Below are 21,322 nucleotides of genomic sequence, written 5' to 3'. Positions count from 1 at the left end.
TCCAAACCAAATGTCTAGTGTGTGTGTGTGGGGGCGGAGGGGGGGGGTAGAATAAGTAGCATTTTACTTTGTTCTTATCTGAAGAATTTGGGAAGAGAAATCCTTAAAAGCTTACTCCAGCCAGAACAGTGATTCTCCACCAGTGATAGGTCCCGGACAGGGCCAGCCTGAGACATTGTTGCAGCCTGGGTCCAAGGGTGAAATGCTGCCCCTCCTCACAAAAATCGTGCCCACCAAAACACTCCCACATCCATTATGCTATATCATGATGATTTCAACTAAAATGAAACTTATCAGGATCATGATTAGATCATCAAATTCCAGTAACATGTCACAACATATATGGTTCTGTAATGGTATTATATTATTAGCTGAGTAAAATATACGGCAATCACTAACAAAAAGGGGTCAGTTAAATGAAAACTGTAGTGTTACTCAGCATCAGCCCTAGCGTCCCCCTTCCTCACGTTATAAAGGTTTAAATAACCCTTTATTCACTTACCAAGTCATGGTCCACTTCATCCAATAGGAGAACCTATTGCGCATGCACCCAAGCGCTGTGAGCACATTAGGCCTTCCACATAGGGATAGGAAAGCATTGCCTCAATGCTTTACCATGTGGTTTTCTCTGATGCTGGTTTCCTCATGCCAGGAAGCACCTCTGGTAGACAGCCACTAGAGGGAGTTTAAGCACTGCAATATAAAGGGGTAGGAGCAATGAGATGAGGTGGTCTGAGTGCCTATAGTGTCCCTTTAAATTGTCATGTGGAATGTATGCCAGAGTACTGGAGCTCTGCTACACACACCCCTGGCTGTCAATCAGACGACAGGTTCTGTTAATTCCTGGTTTCTTTAGCTCAGTGGAGATAAGCCCAAGTGGCAGCTATTGCTCAGACTATTGCAAAGACTTCTCATTGAGCTGCACTGGTAAGCCTGTGATTGGACAGCCACAGAAAGTCTAGGCGGGGTTAGAAGAGGAAGGCTTGCAAAGGCTGCAGACAAGAGATCTACAGCTTTTGCAAACTGTTCTTAGATAAACTGATCGCTCACAACATTAAAACCACTGACAGGGTAAGTGAATAACATTGATTATATTGTTACAGTGGCACCTTTGAAGGAGTGGGATATATTATGCAGCAAGTGAACAATCAGTTCTTGAATTTTATTTGTTGGAAGCAGAAAAAAATGGGCAAGTGACAAGATCTTAGACTTAAACAAGGGCCAGATAGTGATGGGTAGATAACTGGGTCCGAACATCTCCAAAATGGCAGGGGGTAACAGATCTTTGAACGACAGGTGGCCGTTTTGAGCCTTTGTGATGATAGTAGAGATAGCAATGTTTAAGTCAGTATTTCATTTGTTTCTTTTTTGTTTTTCCCGATGGGTCAATGTCGTTGTGTACGTGATCCCTGTCAGGGTGATGTGGTTCGTTGTTTCTGTGAGGGCAGGGGTATCTCCCTAGGTCATGTGCGTTGCCGTGTTGGTTGGTCATTGGTTGTTGTGTGGTCTATCAAATCAGCACTCCATATGATGTGGACTACATCTCCCATGTTGCTCTGACAGCCATAATGCTGGCAAAGCATCAGAGGAGATGTGGTCCACAACATCTGGAGTGCCAAAGGTTGCCTCCCCTGTGTTAAACCATGCAGTTTTCTATAAGTAAAATGATACACAATCCGTTAGTGAAATAGTATATACAACTGGACATTTTAATATCTATATATATGCAGTTTTTTTATATACAAATAAAATAAAAATAGATTTTCTCACCCATCCTGGGTGGTATATTTATTCCTTGGGTCCTCTGCCAGAGGATCTGTTGAAGTCACTCCCCCAACTTGGGAGACACAGCCCTGTGTGCTCCTTCCACATCCTTTCTAGCTCCTCTTCCAGTCCTTGATGTTAGTCCATCTTCTCATGTTCCTTCTTCCTGATGTTATAGTCACTGGATATTGGCACATCCACCACCACTGCAGGTTTCTGTTTCTTGTCTACCACCACAATCTCAGGTTGGTTGACCAATACTTGCTTGTCTGTCTGGATCTAGAAGTCCCACAGGATCTAAGCCCTGTCATTCTCAACTACTCTTTGTGGTATCTCCCATCTGGACTTGGGCAGGCCCAGCCCATATTCTGAGCAGATGTTTTGGTACACAATACCAGCAGTTTGGTTGTGTCTCTCTGTGTATGCTGTTCCTGCTTACATCTTACATCCGGCTACTAGGTGCTGGATTGTCTCAGAGGCCTCTTTGCACGGTCTGCACCGTGGGTCTTGCCTGGTGTGGTAGACTCCAGCTTCTATTGATCTGATGCTGAGTGCTTGTTCTTGTGCTGCTAGGATTAGAGCCTCAGTGCTGTCTTTCAGTCCTGCCTTTTCCAACCACTGGTAGGATTTTGTCATGTGAGAATTAGATGGACTACAGAATACATATTTTAAATATTCAATAAAATTAGTATTTTTAAAACAAGGTAAATGTGAATAACCTGCTCTTTTAAAATGTATTTGTGTGTGTGTGTTTTTGTTTTTACTATTTTTTCTTAAACAGTAAAACATAACATTTTAAAAATGACACCATCATGACTGGGGGATTTTACCCCTTTCATACCATCACTAGATAATGTGGGGATATTTGTTCACCTATCGCCCCATTTCCTACGCCAATTTAGGTTCAGTATGCAGGTAACTCATTAATGCAGATGTGCCCACCGTGTCCTTGAAGGCTGAGTAATCACTCGGTAAGATTGAGCATTGCTATAATGAAAGAAATATTAAATTTCACTAAAACATCTCTCTCCTATTACATATCCAAATAAAACCTCAGAACAGTACGAACCCGGATTGGCTATATGGCGGCTATATATCCGTGTGTTGAATTAAATAGCTGTTATGTCTGATAATGAGTAGCTTTGTAAAATGATTACAGAAATTACTTTTTCTCATAGGTCGACTTGGCTTCATTATCTTCCACGCAAACAATATCATCACATCATTTCACAAGAATTCTATTTTCTTTTGGAGTCAAATTACATTTTGGTCTTGAAAAATCTAGACTTGGAAGCGGAGATTGCTTTTCCCTAAATGTAAATTTAGAAACAAAAGTGGCAACTTGACACAGTCTCGTTGAGCCGGTTGGTTACATTTATATTGCTGTTACTTACGTCTGCATTGCTAAAAGGTAAATATGTTTATTTACAGAATGTGCAATTTTCTGGGTTCTCAGACTATCACACACTGGTAGATGTCACTGAGAAGATCTGGCAAATGGAACTGGTTTGTGTCAGTGTTAAACTGACGAGAAAAATGTTGACCTCCAAATTCTACATTTTGTGCTGTCTTGTTTTACTTTAATTTCACACAACAAACAATTACTTGGAGTTTTGAGGTTTGGCATTAATCTTCTCCTCTCTAGGAAGCGCTAGATCGGGGTAGGCAACTTCCTGCACTCCAAATGCTGCGGACTACATCTCTCATAATGCTTTTACAGCCATATTGCTGGCAAAGCATCAGGGGAGAAGTAGTCTACAACATCTGGAGTGCTAAAGGTTTCCTACCCCTGCTCTAGATACTGTTTCAGAAATGCTATTAACTGGCTAAGAAGAGTCATTCCTTTTTTTTCTTTGTTCTTAAACAAAGCACTTACAGCTATCTAAGTGCATGACTGTTGTACGGGCTCTCGGAAAGAGAATTCGGTGAAAGCCCGTATGAGTTAATGCCGGTTATTCTGCCTGCGTATGCCTCACATGCAAACCACATATAACATTTTGTGTGAGTAATAAAGCGTTTACCCTATGACACCATTGAGTGGCAGATAACACCTGCTGCAAAAATTGCTCTAAGCTGCTGAAATTCACGGATCCCAAAAAACAACACTGGCGAGTCGACTAGGCGCGTACAAATGTCCAGCACTCCCTTAATATACAAAGGGAGGGACGGGATAGGCTGATAAAACACTGTCACTACTTAGTATCTTTCGGGCCTGGGGAAATGCAGCAAATAGTGAAAAGTCAATTTAAAGCATTTCCTATTTTGTTTTATGTTTTTATGAATTTATTTATGTATTCCCATGTTTATTTGTAATGCATTATTTCCACAATGCATTAAATTTGGAGGCAGACATTTCTTTTAACACAAACAAAAATGTGTTTGACTGTACGTAAAACTTTAAATAAAAGGACTGCAGAACACCATTGGTGGAAGAGGTTAGGGTACCAGCCATGGACAAAATTAGACCATGGGTGTCCATTCTCGGGTCAATCCCAGAAACCTTGTGGACACAGCATTCTTCTTTTTTCTCACTGACTTGATTGAACATGCATTCATTTAATAATTATCCCATAGGCTAGAGATTTGCAGAAATCACGCAGCATTTTCCTGGTGTAAGATGACATCTATGTTAAAGAATGAAAGTCTGTCTCTTTCATAACTTATAAACATGATGCTAAATCAACTGTGCATTAGTCTTTTATCAGCTATATTACTTTTTAAAGTAGTGTTTTAGTGCTGACGAAACAAAGATATAGAAAGGAAACATTGCAACATAATGATTATAGCATTAATTAAAATGAGAATGACTCGAGAAGCTTAGAGAATAGTTGAGCTGTACGAAATTAATATAAATGAGCTGGGATTAAAGAACTACTGTGCGCATTGCTTGTAAAATATCATGAAATGGTTTATTCAATAAATACTTTTAGCAGCAACTTGGATAATTTTTCAAAGACAGCTATTATTACTTAAATGTTACAGTTAGCAAAATTCCTTATGCTGGAGACAGTAATACATAGTAAATACAATCCCCATTGACCCAAAAAGTTCACTTTGAATTAGAATCCAGTCCCCCTCCTTTTGTATACTGTGATAGGCAGAGCATCGACCCCCTTTTTAAAGCGGTCGTCAAACTTAAGCAGCCGGACCACTGTGAAAACTGCGCACATACTATCGTGTGACCTGACATCACTAAACAGAAATGTTATCTGTCTAATTATACTTATGCTCCTTGTATATTTGTGACCCTGTCTGCTCAAGGCTAAAAATTCAACATCTTGGGGCAAAAGATGTTTCATTTTTAACCTTGAGCAGACAGGGCAAAAGATGAAGCTTATGGGGTCCTGTGAAATGCGTTGGCCCTGTGCAATAAAATATTTTTTCTTATGCTAATGCTGTCTCCTGGCTTGGATCTTTGAATATAAATTGGGAATGTTTTGTTCTGGTTCTTCAAATCTCTATCTCTCTCAAACATCCGCAGGTTCTTACATTGCTTGTGAGCGCTGTGGGATGATGAGTATGCAATCATTACTGAGAATATTGTTTATTGCACATGCAATGAATTGTGAAACATTCCATATACACAAAATATTTTATAATAATTATGATCATCATTACTGTTGGCTGGAGGTCAAGTTGTTAAGCGCTCCAGAATTCTATATCTGATAAACACTTGTGTCTCTCCGTATGGTATACCAGCTGTATGTGTATGATTCGTGAAGGTTCCGATAGAATAGCGATGTTAATGTCCTTCCCATGATGCTCTGCACGGCTAGTCCCACACATCACACACTGCCATGTGCAATCATTCCTTTATTGTACAGAAAAAAGGATCTTCCAAGTATAGTAATGGTTTTCAATACCTCATCGTCATTCCATGATTTTCTAAAAGCCTCATATATGTATATGATCATAGAATTCTCCATTTCAGTGTCCTCATCAGACACTGTATGGAGAAGACATTATTCCACATGACAAATTACACCGTCTATTTTTCTCGCTCCATTAACTCCACATCTGTCAAATGCTCGTATGTCAATTTCTTTTAAACATATAATACGCAGCTAGGACACCATAAATCAGACATGTAAATTTTTTCATTTATCATTTACAGAAATATTGGGTGGGAATAGATATTTTTAGAGATAACGTGTAATATTATGAATTATATTATTAATAAAATAACGTTGCAATATTTTAGGCAAGTGGATGCAAAAATACCACTTGTTATCACATACAGTAGGTGAGACAAAAAATATACAGATAAAAATGCAAAGGAATATGGTCAATATAAAGTAGCAATAATGTCTGTATGTAGGTCTGTATGCACACCTACAGTTAGTACATTGGCACAGAATTTGCAAAGAATTCCAGCAGCGTACTCAATGCACTCCCAGCTCACCTTTCCTCCTATTCACTACCTGACTCTTAAAAAGCAGCCATGAAGTTTGATCTACAAAGATTGCTGCAAAGTAAGGTAGGAGACATGAGATGCATCATTTATTAACCCTCTACAGAGGCCATGGTAGAATAGTGTTTCTCGGCCAGGTAAAGATGAAAGCTTGAGAAAAAGAATAATGCAGTGGGGTTTTATGAGCTAGATTTCTCTTGCACTACAAAACAAAAGGTAGTCCGTGTGTATAAATATTTTAGGAGGGAATGATTTAATAAAAAAAAAAGTGTACTGTATGTGGGGGTTCACTGTCTGTGAGGGTGTACAGTGTTCTTTAAAAAAAAAAGTAAAAAAAATGTAATCCCCTTTTCCTGATCTTACCTTGCAGGGAGGGGGTGGCACAACCAGTTCTGTATACCAGATGAGAGGTTTCTCTCTTGGAGATCAGGCACTTACACAGACTGACCCATACAAACCCACAGACTGACCCCCTCCCCCCCCCACACACAGACTGACCCCCCACACACACAGACTGACCAATACACACACACAGACTGACCACCACACACACACAGACTGTTCCTCCACACACAGACTGACCCCATACACACACAGACTGACCCCATACACACACAGACTAAACCCATACACACACAGACAGACCCCATACACACACAAACGCCCCCACACAGACTGATCTATAAACACACACAGACTGCCCCCCCACACAGACTGACCCATACACACACAGACTGACCCACACACACACGGAGTGACTAATACACACACACACAGATGGTTCCCCCACAAACAGACTGACCCATACAAACACACACATATTGACCCCATACATACAAGGACTGACCAATACACTCACATAGACTGATCACCACACACAGAATAACCCATACACACACACACACACACAGAGACTGACCAATACACACCCAGACTGCCGCCCAAAACACAAACTGACCCATACACACACACATATTGACCCCATACACACACAGACTGACCCCGTACACACACACAGATGCCCCCCACACAGACTGACCCATACACACACACAGATTGTCCCCCACACACAAACTGACCCATACACGCACAGACTGACCCCCACACACACATAGACTTACCAATACACACACACAGACTGTTCCCCCACACACAGACTGACCCATACACACACAGACTGACCCCATACACACACACACAGATGCCCCCACACAGACTGACCGATAAACACACACAGACTGCCCCCCCCACACAGACTGACCCATACACGCACAGACTGACCCACACACACACACACACACACGGAGTGACTAATACACACACACAGATGGTTCCCCCACAAACAGACTGACCCATACACACACACACATATTGACCCCATACATACACAGTCTGACCCCCCACACACACACACTGACCAATACACACACACAGACTGACCCCCACACACAGAATAACCCATACACACACACAGACTGACCAATACACACACAGACTGCTGCCCAAAACACAAACTGACCCATACACACACACATATTGACCCCATACACACACAGATGCCCCCCACACAGACTGACCCATACACACACACAGACTGTCCCCCACACACAGACTGACCCCATACACACACGGACTGACCCCATACACACACAGATGCCCCCCCCACACAGACTGACCCATACACATACAGAATGACCCCCCACACACACACTGAGTGACCCATACACACACAGACTGACCAATACACAGACACAGACAGATCCATACACACAGACTAAACCCCTACACAGACTCACCCATTCACACACAGAGACTGACCCATTCACACACAGAGACTGACCCATTCACACACAGAGACTGACCACCCCCAAACACACACAGACGGGGGGGCACTGCATGATGTATGGGGGCCATGGCCCCCTCTCCCCCCCCTTCCCCCCAGTAACGCCCCTGAATTGTTGTGACGTCTGTGAACTTAGATTTTTAGTTTTTCCTGGTGGGCTGCGGACTCCCTTCCTTCCACAGAGCTCCCATGTAAACATACTTAATGCATGTGTATATATGTGAATGAATACCTTTGTTAACTGGCCAGGCTTATTCGCAGAGCCATTAGAAGGAGGCAGAATGTAGCAGCTGAAACTGTTTTTTTTCTGAAGGAATCTAGTAAATTGATAAAGAATGGAATATGAAGAATCTCGTGTACTGGTTCACTTTCAGTTGAGATAAATGGTTTCACTTCCCCTATAGGTGATTTGAAACTAACCGCGCATGTCTTAGTTCAAGATCACATTTAGATAATATACGTCAGACGGCAATCATTGTTTAGCAGAGGATCCAAGTCACTATCTATACCTTTTGCCGTGTGTACTTTAATTGGCTGGGTTTCTAAACCCAAATGAACCTTTTCTTAGCAGTTTAACCATGAATCGAGCGGTAAGATTTATAGAAACACACACAGACAGGTGGAATAGAAGACTCAATAGAAACGTTTATTGATGGCATGTGGTCGGTTTGCGTTTTGGATTCCAGGAGCTGAAAGGCTAAAGCCAGATTGCTGTGTGAAAGCATGAAATCTAATATTCCAACCTGTAAAAATATCATAAGAAAAGAGAGAGACAGAAAAAAGATCAGTTTAAACAGCGTGAAAAAATAACTAAATAAAATAGTGTGTAACATCATCTTATTTTGGTAAAACATTGAATTAACTACCATGTGAAACATGCAGAAAGAAATGTACTTCTCGAGAAATTAAATTAAATCCATATCTAAAAACTGAGGCAAATATAACTGATCTGGAAAATAATAATAATAATAATAACAAAGTAATTAACCAAAATCTAGTCAATTTCACAGGGTAGCCATTTTTAAATCAATTTGCTCTTTAGATTTATTTATTTTATTAATTCTTCTTTTATGCTCATCTCATTAGTGAGAGGAAAATGTCATGCATTATAATATAAGCACAGGTATATGAAGATAAAGCATGATATATAAACAAATATATAATCATATTCAACGTACCTCTAAAACCAGTGAGGTAAGGTTTTTATTTTTTTAATTCTTTATGTTTGTCACTCACCATGAGGAGATTTCACAAGCATGCGGCGATATAACATTAGACATTCCGGTTATGATATCAAACAAAGTCATTGTCAGAAGGGCAATATCATGGTGACTGAATTTCTTGAATTATAAAATGAAAAGTAATAATAGAATACATACAAAACGAGTGAATCCACATGAGGTCATGAGAGGAGTGCAAGAGTTAACCCTCGGTATGAGTACCATAGCACAATGGGGAGGACCCCTGTCCAAAGTTGTAGACATGTGAAATTTGTTTCGTTCCGAATGCAAATTCGGACGAATTTCAGAAATTCGGATGCTTCCGAATGTCCGAAGTGCCGAATTGCCGAAGTGCTGAAGTCCCAAATTTCAGAATGCCGAACTGAACCGAATATTTTTCCCATGCACATCCCTACAAAGTTGTAATGTTTCGATGGAAGTGTGTAGATAATGGCAGGTGATAGGGGGAGGGGGGTTATGGCGGTGTTGCCCCTGGATTAGAGCTGACTAGGATCGACCCAGAGGCCTGCGTAGAAGTAGGGCCTGGAAGTCATATGAGCTGGCTATTGCCTCTGCTGTCCCCACTGAGTCGGGTATGCCTCTAACCTTCAGATTGTAACGTCCGCGGTGGTCTTCCATGGCGTCAATTCTACCCGAGATGGTGGTTTGCTGGCGCTGTAAGTCAGCTACTTGTTGTGCTACTGCTGTCAGCCGAGAGTCTTGGGTGCTGGAGGTGGCCTCAAGCCTAGTTATTTGAGAAGCGGCCGTTTCAATGGCATTTTTGTAATAGGCCATGTCGGCCGCAATATTCTTGCGTAACTCTGCCAGCATCTGTTGGAGAAGATCAGGTGTAACCGGTTCTCCGGATTTTTTTGGTGCCCTGGCAGGTTCTGGTGATATGCCCACCACAGCCCCTGCTCCAAGGTCAAAGGTGAAATCCTCTGAGGAGTAAGAGGAGAAATCTTCTGCCAGCGCCATTTTGTCCCATGCGGCCTTATGTGTGTTCCAGAGCAGCTCTCCGATATCCCGACTCGTAGAGACTCTGTCTGCCTTTGTTTTTTTCATTTTCGTGCCCATGGTGGTCTCTAGTGCCACTGCCAAGGTTTGTGCTCAGTTTTGGGTCCAGTTTCCACCTTTACCGGTCCGATATCTCAGATTGAGATACAGAGCTCAGAGAAGTGTGACTGCTCCGTTCTCCAGTTAGCTCCGCCCCCAAGGTAAGTTTTTTTTTTTATAGATATATAAAAGCCTAAGCAGGTTTTAAGTGGGCAAAACTATATTTGTCATAAGTAGGGGTTGGTAATAAGGTATGCCTGTTGTACGCCCACCCTATAAATACTTCCTCAAAGTATTCCTGTATTAGTGAGACAACGTATGTAAGCCAATACTCATAGGTGAAAATAAATCAAAATAACTAACACTATCATGGTGTGCAATTCACTTATACATTGGCTCTCATCCAATATAGTACGATATGTAAGCTATGTAGTTATCCGTTAGAGCTTAAAATAATAGGCAGAAATTCACATTTAGTTTTTCGCATAGCCAGCTTAAAGGAACACTATAGGGTCAGGAACACAAACATGTATTAAAGTATTAAAAACACCATCTTGCCTCCCAGCCACCCTAGATATAGCAAAATCTTACCTTTATTGCAGTCTGCTGCTGCTGGCTCTGCCCCTGATCTGCCTGCTTGGTTGACATCATCAGAAGTTGTGTTCTGAGCCAATCACAATGCTTTCCCATAGGATTGGCTGAGACTGTCAAGCTGGCATATCAGGGGCAGAGCCAGCACAAGCCAAACACAGTCCTGGCCAATCAGCATCTCCTCATAGAGATTAATTGAATCAATGCATCTCTATGAGGAAAGTTCAGTGTCTCTATGCAGAGAGAGGAGACACTGAATGGCAGTCATACTGTGCAGCACTGCCTCAGGAAGCACCTCTAGTAGCCATCAGAGGAGTGGCCAGTGGAGATATCATTAGGCTGTAATGTAAACGCTGCATTTTCTCTGAAAACAGTGTTTACAGCAAAAAGCCAGAAAAAATGCAATAAGCTATAGTTGTTCTGGTGACTATAGTGTCCCTTTAATCTACTATCTAACATGAATATAGAGGCAGGGGGAGAGACATAGTGGTATGGACCTGTGTGACCTTTTAACGTAAAGCATTAGACTTTGTATAAGTCAGTTACACGAGGAAACAAAATGTAAAGCTTTTGAAAGAAAAAGAAAGTAAATAGTCAAACAAATGTCGAACATAGGTAACGCAAAGCACGGGTGACATTAATCTGGTGCCAGGAACGTTATGGAGAGCCTCAGGTTGTGGCTGCGGCATTGCTTTTCAGATTTAAGTCACACAAATTCAGAGTTTAGTGAATAACCCTGTAAGTAATGTATGCCGTTTCTCAGTGCTGGGTAATAGCTAGTACAGACTCCTCATACACTATGCTTTGGATAGAAAGATAGATACATTTCAACTCTAGAAACATCACCTCCATTGCTTTTCTCTATGGTGACCTCTGACCTTACTTGCTTCTAGGAATGTCTTAAGATCAAAGCGTGTGTGCACATAAATTTCATAAAGCCATATTGCTTTTTTATATTGCAGGGCACTTAAAGGGAAACTCCAGTGCCAGAAAAACGATCCGTTTTTCTGGCACTGGAGGGTCCCTCTCCCTCCCACCCACCAATCCCCGGTTACTGAAGGGGTGAAAACCCCTTCAGTGACTTACCTGGGACAGCGGCGATGTCCCTCGCCGCTGTCTCCTCCTCCGCGACGCTCCTCCTAGTGATTACGTCGGCCGGTGGGCGAGACTAATCTCGCTCACCGGCCGAGGAGACCTAATGCGCATGCGCGGAAATTCTGCGCATGCGCATTACGTCTCCCCATAGGAAAGCATTGAAAAATCATTTCAATGCTTTCCTATGGGGTTTTGAGCGACGCTGGAGGTCCTCACACAGCGTGAGGACGTCCAGCGACGCTCTAGCACAGGAAACCTGTGCTAGAACCCAGGAAGTGACCTCTAGTGGCTGTCTAATAGACAGCCACTAGAGGTGGAGTTAACCCTGCAATGTAAATATTGCAGTTTATGAAAAACTGCAATAATTACACTTGCAGGGTTAAGGGTAGTGGGAGTTGGCACCCAGACCACTCCAATGAGCAGAAGTGGTCTGGGTGCCTGGAGTGTCCCTTTAACACACTATAAGACACAAGCAAAGTATCCGACTGTCTATTAACTGGTAGCGAGGTTCTACCTCTGTACTGCTTGAACATTGATTGGGCTAATTAACTTCCCTTTATGTCTTCCTATCCTCCCAGTATCATCCAAAGTCCTGTGTATTACTGCCTTTGTGTGTATTCAATTTTAATGCATACCTATAAGTAAAAACCTTTTTTTGCAGTGCATCTCCTGGCTTACTTTAGCACCATTAGAGAAGCCATCTTTAAATCCTCTTTGGTCGGAAGGAGCGCTTATCCGATCAATGACCATGTGCAGTTGAACGGCTGAAGCCAGCTCCAGTTTTGAGATTCCAGGGGCTCGCGCATGCCATTAAGATTGTGAATGCACATTTGCATAGCTCCCAACAATCGAAGGTATGGAATCAGGATGGGTGGGTGCCTTCCCACTAAAGGTTGTCTGGTCTGCCCCCAGCCTTCAGGGCCATGCAAGGAGCACTGCTGAAGAGTTCCTTCCACACATGGTCCCAGTGCCCCCTGCACAGCCCAAGTGCATCTAATGAGGTGGGACACCATGGGAGTGAAGTGGAATGGTGCAACATGACCTCGAAATCAAGAATGCAACAGAGGCCTTCATTCACTCTCTATAAGCTGCATTAAAGGGATACTATAAGTGCCAGGAATCAGGGCCGGTGTAAGGATTTTTGCCGCCCTAGGCAAAACATTTTTTGCCGCCCCCCCATATGTCCAGCCCACCATGTGACATCACAATGCCCCGCCCATATGCTCTGCCATATGGGCCAACGCCAGTCTTCACAAAGTGCCATCTGAAAAGACAGTGTGTTTACATTAAAAAGCCTACAGGCACAGGCTATAGACACCAGAACCACTACATTATGCTGTAGTGCTTCTGGTGACTATAGTATCCATTTAATGTGAGGTAAATTAGAGATTAGTGCCACTAATAATATATCGGATTGCCTACTTACCACCAGATAAGGACAAGAGGCTGATGATGGGCTCAGTCTGGCTCCACAGGTCTGGTGTAGAAGAGGCTCTCTGGAGACTGTTTTTAACAGTGCTCACAACAATTAACGAACAGGAAGCAGCTCCATTTTTTAGGGCCCCTTACACAGCTCAAGGTCTGGGCCCCCAGGGGGCATACGCCTACAATGCCCACCCATAAATCCACCTACATGGCCCATCCATGAGTTGGGGATGTTTTATGTGTGCAATTTGTGTAAGGGATGTAGTGTGTTTATAAGGAATGCATTGTATGTTTCTGGGTATGTGTGTGTGTAAGGGGTGCAAGGTTTGTTTCTGTGTATGTAATTGAATGCAGTGTGTGTCTGTAAGGGGTGCATTAATTATGTAAGAGAACGTAAGGGATGAATTGTGTGTTTCGGGTGTGTCTGTGTGTGAGTAGGAATGCATTGTATGTTTCTGTGTGTGTGTGGGGGGGGGATGCATTGTGTATGTGTGTAGTGTAAAATAGAGGGTTTGTGGGGTAGGATAGGGACTGAGATGGGAACAGCTTTCTTTTTTTTTTTTTTTAATTGATAGTGCTCTCCCCTCAATTATTGATTTCCCCTTCTCTTCTGTCCCTCCGTGTTCTCCCCTTCTGTCACTTAGTGCTCTCCCTTGGCCCCCTGTCCCTCTGCAGTCCCCCTTGGTGGTCTTCTCACTCCCCCCTCCCCCCTTAGTGGTCCTCCCTCTCCCAAACCCCTTAGTGGTCCTCCCTCTCCCAAACCCCTTAGTAGACCTTCCCCTACTCCCCCCACCCCCTTAGTGGTAATCACCCTCCTCCCCTCTCCTTAGTAGTCCTCCCTCCTTACCTCCCTTTGGTGGTCCTTCCCCCCCTTAGTGGTCCTTATCCCCCCTCCCCTAGTGGTCCTTATCCCCCCAACCTCCCGTAGTGGTCCTTATCCCCCCACCCTCCCTCCCCTAGTGGTCCTTATCCCCCTCCCCTAGTGGTCCTTATCCCCCCTCCCCTAGTGGTCCTTATCCCCCCCTCCCTCCCATAGTGGTCCTTACCCCCCCCTCCCTCCCATAGTGGTCCTTATCCCCCCTCCCTTCCATAGTGGTCCTTATCCCCCCTCCCTCCCATAGTGGTCCTTATCCCCCCCCTCCCTCCCATAGTGGTCCTTACCCCCCCCTCCCTCCCATAGTGGTCCTTACCCCCCCCCTCCCTCCCATAGTGGTCCTTATCCCCCCTCCCTCCCATAGTGGTCCTTATCCCCCCTCCCTCCCATAGTGGTCCTTATCCCCCCACCCTCCCTCCCATAGTGGTCCTTATCCCCCCTCCCTCCCATAGTGGTCCTTATCCCCCCTCCCTCCCATAGTGCTCCTTATCCCCCCCTCCCATAGTGGTCCTTATCCCCCCCATCCCTCCCCTAGTGGTCCTTATACCCCCCATCCCTCCCCTAGTGGTCCTTATACCCCCCATCCCTCCCCTAGTGGTCCTTATACCCCCCCCTCCCCTAGTGGTCCTTATACCTCCCCCCTCCCCTAGTGGTCCTTATACCCCCCCTCCCTTAGTGGTCCTTATACCCCCCTCCCTTAGTGGTCCTTATACCCCCCCTCCCTTAGTGGTCCTTATACCCCCCCCTCCCTTAGTGGTCCTTATACCCCCCTCCCCTTAGTGGTCCTTAAACCCCCCTCCCCCCTTAGTGGTCCTTATAACCCCCCTCCCCCCCAGTGGTCCTTAAACCCCCCTCCCCCCTTAGTGGTCCTTATAACCCCCCTCCCCCCCTTAGTGGTCCTTAAACCCCTCCCCCCTCCCCCCTTAGTGGTCCTTAAACCCCCCCATCCCCCCCCCTTAGTGGTCCTTAAACCCCCCCTCCCACCCCTTAGTGGTCCTTAAACCTCCCCCTCCCACCCCTTAGTGGTCCTTAAACCCCCCCTCCCCCCCTTAGTGGTCCTTAAACCCCCCCTCCCCCCCTTAGTGGTCCTTAAACCCCCCCTCCCCCCCCCTTAGTGGTCCTTAAACCCCCCCCCCCATAGTGGTCCTTAACCCCCCGCCCCCCCCCCATAGTGGTCCTTACCCTCCCCTCCTGCCCATGTAGCGTGGCCGGGCGGCGCGGAATGCGGGACAGGAACCTTTGTTTCCTGTACCCGGCTGCCGGCGGAATGACAGGAAATGCTCACTGAGTGAGCACTTCCTGTCATTCCGCCGGCGGCCGGGTACAGGAAACAAAGGTTCCTGTTCCGCGCCGCCCGGCCACGCTACATGGAGAGACCGGCAGGAGGGAGCGCTCTGCGCTTCCCTCCTGCCGGTCATAAACCCGGACGCCCTCCATGCAGCAGTGCTGCGCCGCCTGGGGCTTGCTAAAGCGCTCAGGCGGCGCAGCATGAGGAGGCGCAGCGGGGACAGGGATCCGGCGCCCCCTGGTAAGTTGCGCCCTAGGCGGCTGCCTAGGTCGCCTTACAGGTGGCGCCGGCCCTGCCAGGAATACAAAGCTGTATTCCTTGAACCATTGCTCCCCCTGCCTCCCCCGTCCCTTGCAATCTCCCCCACACACACACACATTTAGTAAGGGGTTAAAACCCCTTTATTTACTTACCTTATTCCAGCGCTGATGTCTCTCGGTGCTGGGTACACACTCCGCTCCCTCCGACTTCCCGGAACAAGTAAGCACTAGTGCGCATCCACCGCAAATGCCGCGCACACATTACTCCTCCCTATGGGAAAGCATTGAATCAATGCCTTGCAATGAGGAAAAATCTGAAGCTGGAAGTCCTCATGCAGAGCGGGAGGACATCCAGCATCAGATACCAGACCAAAGGTCCGTTTGGACCTTGAAAGCGCCCTCAGTGGCTGTCTGGTAGACAGCCACAGGAGGCAGACTTAATGCTGAAATGTAAACATTGTAGTTTCTCTGGACAATAGGGACACTGTGCTGAAGTGGTCTGGGTGTCTATAGTGTCCCTGTAAGGGAATTAAAGATGACTGCCTATACTAACTGTAACGAACCTCATGTACTTCGTGAAGTATGTTCATTCGCACACCCCCTGAAATGCTAGATGCTTGAGTGATTATAGCCCATTCGCATAACATGCTGGTTCGTATACTCTCAAAATCCAAGCAGGTCGTGAGAAAAATCAAGCGTTTTGTCATTCGCATACCCAAACATCAGTCGAGACTTGATGAAAGGTACAACTAGAGCGTTTTATTATGGCCAGATGGTTTTCTTTGAAGTTAAAATAGCCAGGGGGTGGTCCGTGTTCGGTAGATAAATCTACAGAATGCAGGAAAAATAACTGGGACAAAGAAATACAGGGTTTTGTCACACTAACCAAAAGAAATTCAGGAGATGCATTACATCAGATTCTCAGAGTGAATGGCAAGATTCTAATGATGAATGGGCAGATTCTCAGGAAGATGAGAAGATGTTTAGGATGAAAGGGCATGTTTCTAGGTGTAATGATCAGAATATCAGGACGAAATTGCTGTTAGTAGCTATGTTATGGTTGAAATATCTGCTGGAATTTTCATGAAATAGTTAATAATTTGATATTTCCTGGCAAAGTAGGATCTCCATGAAGACTGGTGTGATATGAACATGTGGTATTTTATCAATATGTATACATTAACTAATATATCATCCATACTAAACGACTAGTCCTAAAACTACATATTTAGAATAGTTACCAATAAGTTGCATGGGTTCTTTGTGATGGGGCCTAACAGGTTGTCATCGTCGTATCCAGACAATTTGACAGTTTAGTTGTTTCTCTGCAGTGAAACTGCTTTGACAAGCTGTGACTTTGTGGCTTTGAGAAATTGCTCCATTATAACTTTTCTGGGTATTAAAGAACATACTCCTAACCCTTTCTCTAAGCGCATTCTTTTTTATATTCCCATTAACCGACAAGTGCCCGGGGTCAAAGTTAAAGTGCCCTCAATTTAACGCGTAGGTTGTTTGAGAATGGAAATAGCTTAGACAATGCGACATTTATATCGTTTCACTTGAAACTCAATCTCTAATGCTTTCCGATTGCCGCCTGTTTCGATGCCTCGTAGAATGCTGAACGGTCCATTTCAAAGAGAACAGTCATTTATCACTTCCCATTGTTCTGGGAATCAAGTGACTGAGAATGGGAACATCGGAAATCACGGTGTAAGATTAAAACAATGCGTGTACGGGGTTTATTCACTGAACAATGAATTGTGTTAAGTTGGCCACTTGTTATTCTAAATTTCAGCCAGGTGAAAAAAATTCTGAAACTCAGCTGTTTTTACAAGTCTTCATTTTTATAGCTGGGGGTTAGCATGTTGCCAAACACTAGTGGGCATATCTCTGCCCGGAGGTATTTGTACGAATTTAGGTGTAATTAAAATATGAAGTTGTGTAATGATATTTAGGATGTTTGCAGCCTTAAATACTTCACTGAGGTACTAAGTTCTTTATGCACTGATATATACTTTTGTATTTTTATTAATGTTTTCAATGTTGGGTAAGTACTTCTTTATATCAGACAAACTTTTAATTATATTTATATTTATTTATTTTTAATTCTTTATTTTTGTAGTGCAGATAAGAACATACAGCTTGTCATGCCCCGATAGCAATTGATAAAAGAGTCAGGATATATTTAATTATATTTTTTGAAGTGCCTAGCGCTAAACGGTTTATATTATTTAAAGGCACACTCCACACACCATATTCACTACAGCTAATTGCACCACTGGGCTTTACACAGAGAGCTTGTGGTTAGCTTGGAACCTGCAGTGGAGGCACGGTGCTGCATTCTAATGTGGCTTACAATCATAAACAGCCAGTAAAGCAAACTAATATATATCAAGGTTGAATAGTACAGTTAACTTGCTAAAAATGGCCTTGAATATAGTGGTGGCTACCCCTTTAACCCCTTAAGGACCAAACTTCTGGAATAAAAGGGAATCATGACATGTCACACATGTCATGTGTCCTTAAGGGGTTAAGGATCCTTTGACATCGAGCATACCTATAAACAAAAAATAAACATCTTTTCAGCTATTCCTAGATGGATACAAATGCAATAATAGTGTAAAATTGTTACAGAGAGGATCGCTATTTGGATAATAATTGCACTCGGGAAACGTATGTGGATAATCAGCCTCAAAGCGGAAGTCTAAAACAATCAGATGAAAGGTGTAGGACCTACTTTGCTTTTAATTATATATGTGTTTTGACATTTTTTTTTTACATCTTCACCTGGTATTTCTGAGTATTCTGGTGGAAATTTAACGCGAAGGAGGTTTATTGCCAGCCCCCTGGGGAGGCTTTGAGGCTGATTATTCACATACGTTATCGAAATAGTGATCCTCACTGTTACAATATCACACTGCTATTGCATTTGTAAAAGCTAAAACCCCAATAGTTTTTTGTTTATATGTCTTCTCATATGGTTTGCCTGCTTACATTGTGGGGGCACCAAGGCACTCCAGGCACCATCAACACTACAGCATCACTTTGTAGTTATGGGGTATGTACTATTTCTTAAATATACGTATATATTCTTTTTACCAACTAATATATTTTTATATTGGCTAAAATATTTTTCATATTTTTTTTCATACAGTCCTTAGTTTTCACAATTTTATTGTTAGAATAATGTCTCTATTGACATACTGTGCTTTCCTCCGCTCTCGACTTCTGTGTGATTGGTCTCCTATTATGCACGGTTAGCCATTAAAAGAGTTTTTAGGAATTGACAAGGAATTGAAATCTTCAAGTCAAATTAGCTTTAATGTTATAAAGGTTATCCAGCTGAGCTATAGTTCAGATTTCCTATTCCAGTTTCAAATTTAAAATCCCTTTGTCACGAAGCTCATAGTTTTATTCTGATAAAACGAACACTGTTTTATACTTTAAGAAAAATAACAGAACTAAGAAACCCACCATTATTTCGAAGTGAAGGAGAAAAAGGGTGGAACCATGAAAGGAAAGTAGAGAAGAACCTCAAAGTTCCAAATTACTTTACTGAATACGTTTATTAATCCCAAAGAAATGATAGCACCAGGAAAAAATAAAACCAATATTCAAATCTACACAACACAAATTCTTAGCTGATATACGCTGATCAGCCACAACATTAAAACCACCTGCCTAATATCGTGTAGGTCCTCCTCGTGCTGCCAAAACAGTTCTAATGCGTCGTGGGATGTACTCCACAAGACCTCTGAACGTGTCCTGTGGTATCTAGCACCAAGACATTAGCAGCAGATCCTTTAAGTCCTGCAAGTTGTTTGGTGGGGCCTTTATGGATGGGATTTGTTGTTCCAGCACATCCCACAGATGCTCAATGTGGAGGCCAAGACAACACCTTGAACTCTTTGTCATGTTCCTCAAACCGTTCCTGAACAGTTTTTGCAGTGCGGCAGGTTGCATTATACTGCTGAAAGAGACCACTGCCATCAGGGAACAGCATTGCCATGAAGGCTTGCACAGTGCCTGAAGGAGTTAGGCCCCTGATCTCCACAGTTTATGGAGAGGGCAAATATATAATTATATATATATGTTTTATATTGTACTCAAAGAGGCAGCCTGATTTAAAAAGAAAGACCAAAAGTATAGCGCACTGAAAGTCTACTGAGGTTGTGATGCCCCCAAGATGACTCTGAGAAAGTGTGCTTGGGAACAAAACTTTGCTGTGCACCCCTTGTTTCCAGTTTCTTTAAAATCCTATAGGGAGTATAAACAGCATGCTGCTCATGGGTAGAGAGGAGAGGACATAAAATAGAAACTCATGACATATCACCACCGTCTCTGTCAGTGTAGAGGTTTTCGAGTTTTGCTCTTGACTCAATCCCCAGAATTTTCGGGAATATAGAAACACCCCCATGGTTTAACGCTGCATACTGTATAACAGAAGAGAAGGGCACGGGTATGATGTAGCACCCTGCTCCTACCCCCTCCTCTCACACGGAATTGTTGGCAGTCATATAAAAAAAGCACAGTCACACTTTGCTGTGCTACATCCATGCCGTGAGACCTCCCTCCACAAATAGTATACTACTGCCTAATGCTTCCCTCATGGAAGGGCCAGATCTACCACTAGGCCACGGCCTCGGGGCAGCAGACAGGAGAGAGGCTGCATTGCCGGTTGGAAAATCTCCCTCAACTGCCAGTTCAGTCGCCTGCTTGTGGCTGAGACCAACAGGGGAGTTTTCCCTAGCCGGCTCCTGCAGGGCTTGCGCTCGAATAGAGGGAAGGAGGAATTTCATAAATAATTTCAAAAATATACATGTAGACTTCAAATATATAAATATATATATATATATATATATATATATATATATATTCTATGTGCATATTTATGTAATATTTTTACATAATTAAGTAATTTTATTCATTGCAATTTGGGGGACCTGTCTGACAATCCAGGCTGAAAGTCCAGAGAATTTAATTTGCTAGCACTGTATTTAACCCTGTAACTTTCCAAGACACCCTAAAACCTGCACATGGGGGGTACTATTTTACTCGGGAGACTTCGCTGAACACAAATATTAGTGTTTCAAAACAGTAAAACATGAGGGGCGGAGTCTAACCACTGAAGCGATCGGACGCATGGCCGCAGAGCTCCGAGACAAAAACGGAAAAACAAACGAAAAACAACCGAAAAAAGGGGGTTACGACACCCCAGACATACACCGGGGGGACCACTTACCTCACCTGATCCACATGGGCCGTAAGACTAAAAAACAAAAGCCCGACAAACCCCGGCCGGGCATGAGCATCGGGGACCTCTGGAAGCAGGCCCTGAATACACCAGGCCCCAACATGGCGTCTCTGCACGGCGGCTGTTCGGACTTCGACGACGAAATGTCGGATGAAACGGAGGGGGAGTACCTACCGATACCACAGAGGCAATCGCCGGCAAGACAGGTACCCCCACCGCCTGCAGCGACTTCCACGCCGGT

General features: G+C 43.8%; 1 protein-coding gene across 1 annotated transcript in view; it reads right to left on the bottom strand.

The window, feature by feature from the left end:
* Positions 1 to 8,672: 8,672 nt before the first annotated feature.
* SHISAL2A (shisa like 2A) overlaps positions 8,673 to 21,322 on the bottom strand; it is a 140,956-nt gene continuing 128,306 nt past the window's right edge. The window contains exon 4 of the mRNA XM_063427202.1: positions 8,673 to 8,761. The gene's annotated coding sequence lies outside the window, so the exon portion shown is untranslated. The remainder of the gene's footprint in view (positions 8,762 to 21,322) is intronic.

Source organism: Pelobates fuscus, chromosome 7 (genome assembly GCF_036172605.1).
Source record: "Pelobates fuscus isolate aPelFus1 chromosome 7, aPelFus1.pri, whole genome shotgun sequence".
Taxonomy (NCBI): domain Eukaryota; kingdom Metazoa; phylum Chordata; class Amphibia; order Anura; family Pelobatidae; genus Pelobates; species Pelobates fuscus.
Note: the sequence above shows the minus strand (reverse complement) of the source record. Positions and strands in the feature narration are given on the sequence as shown.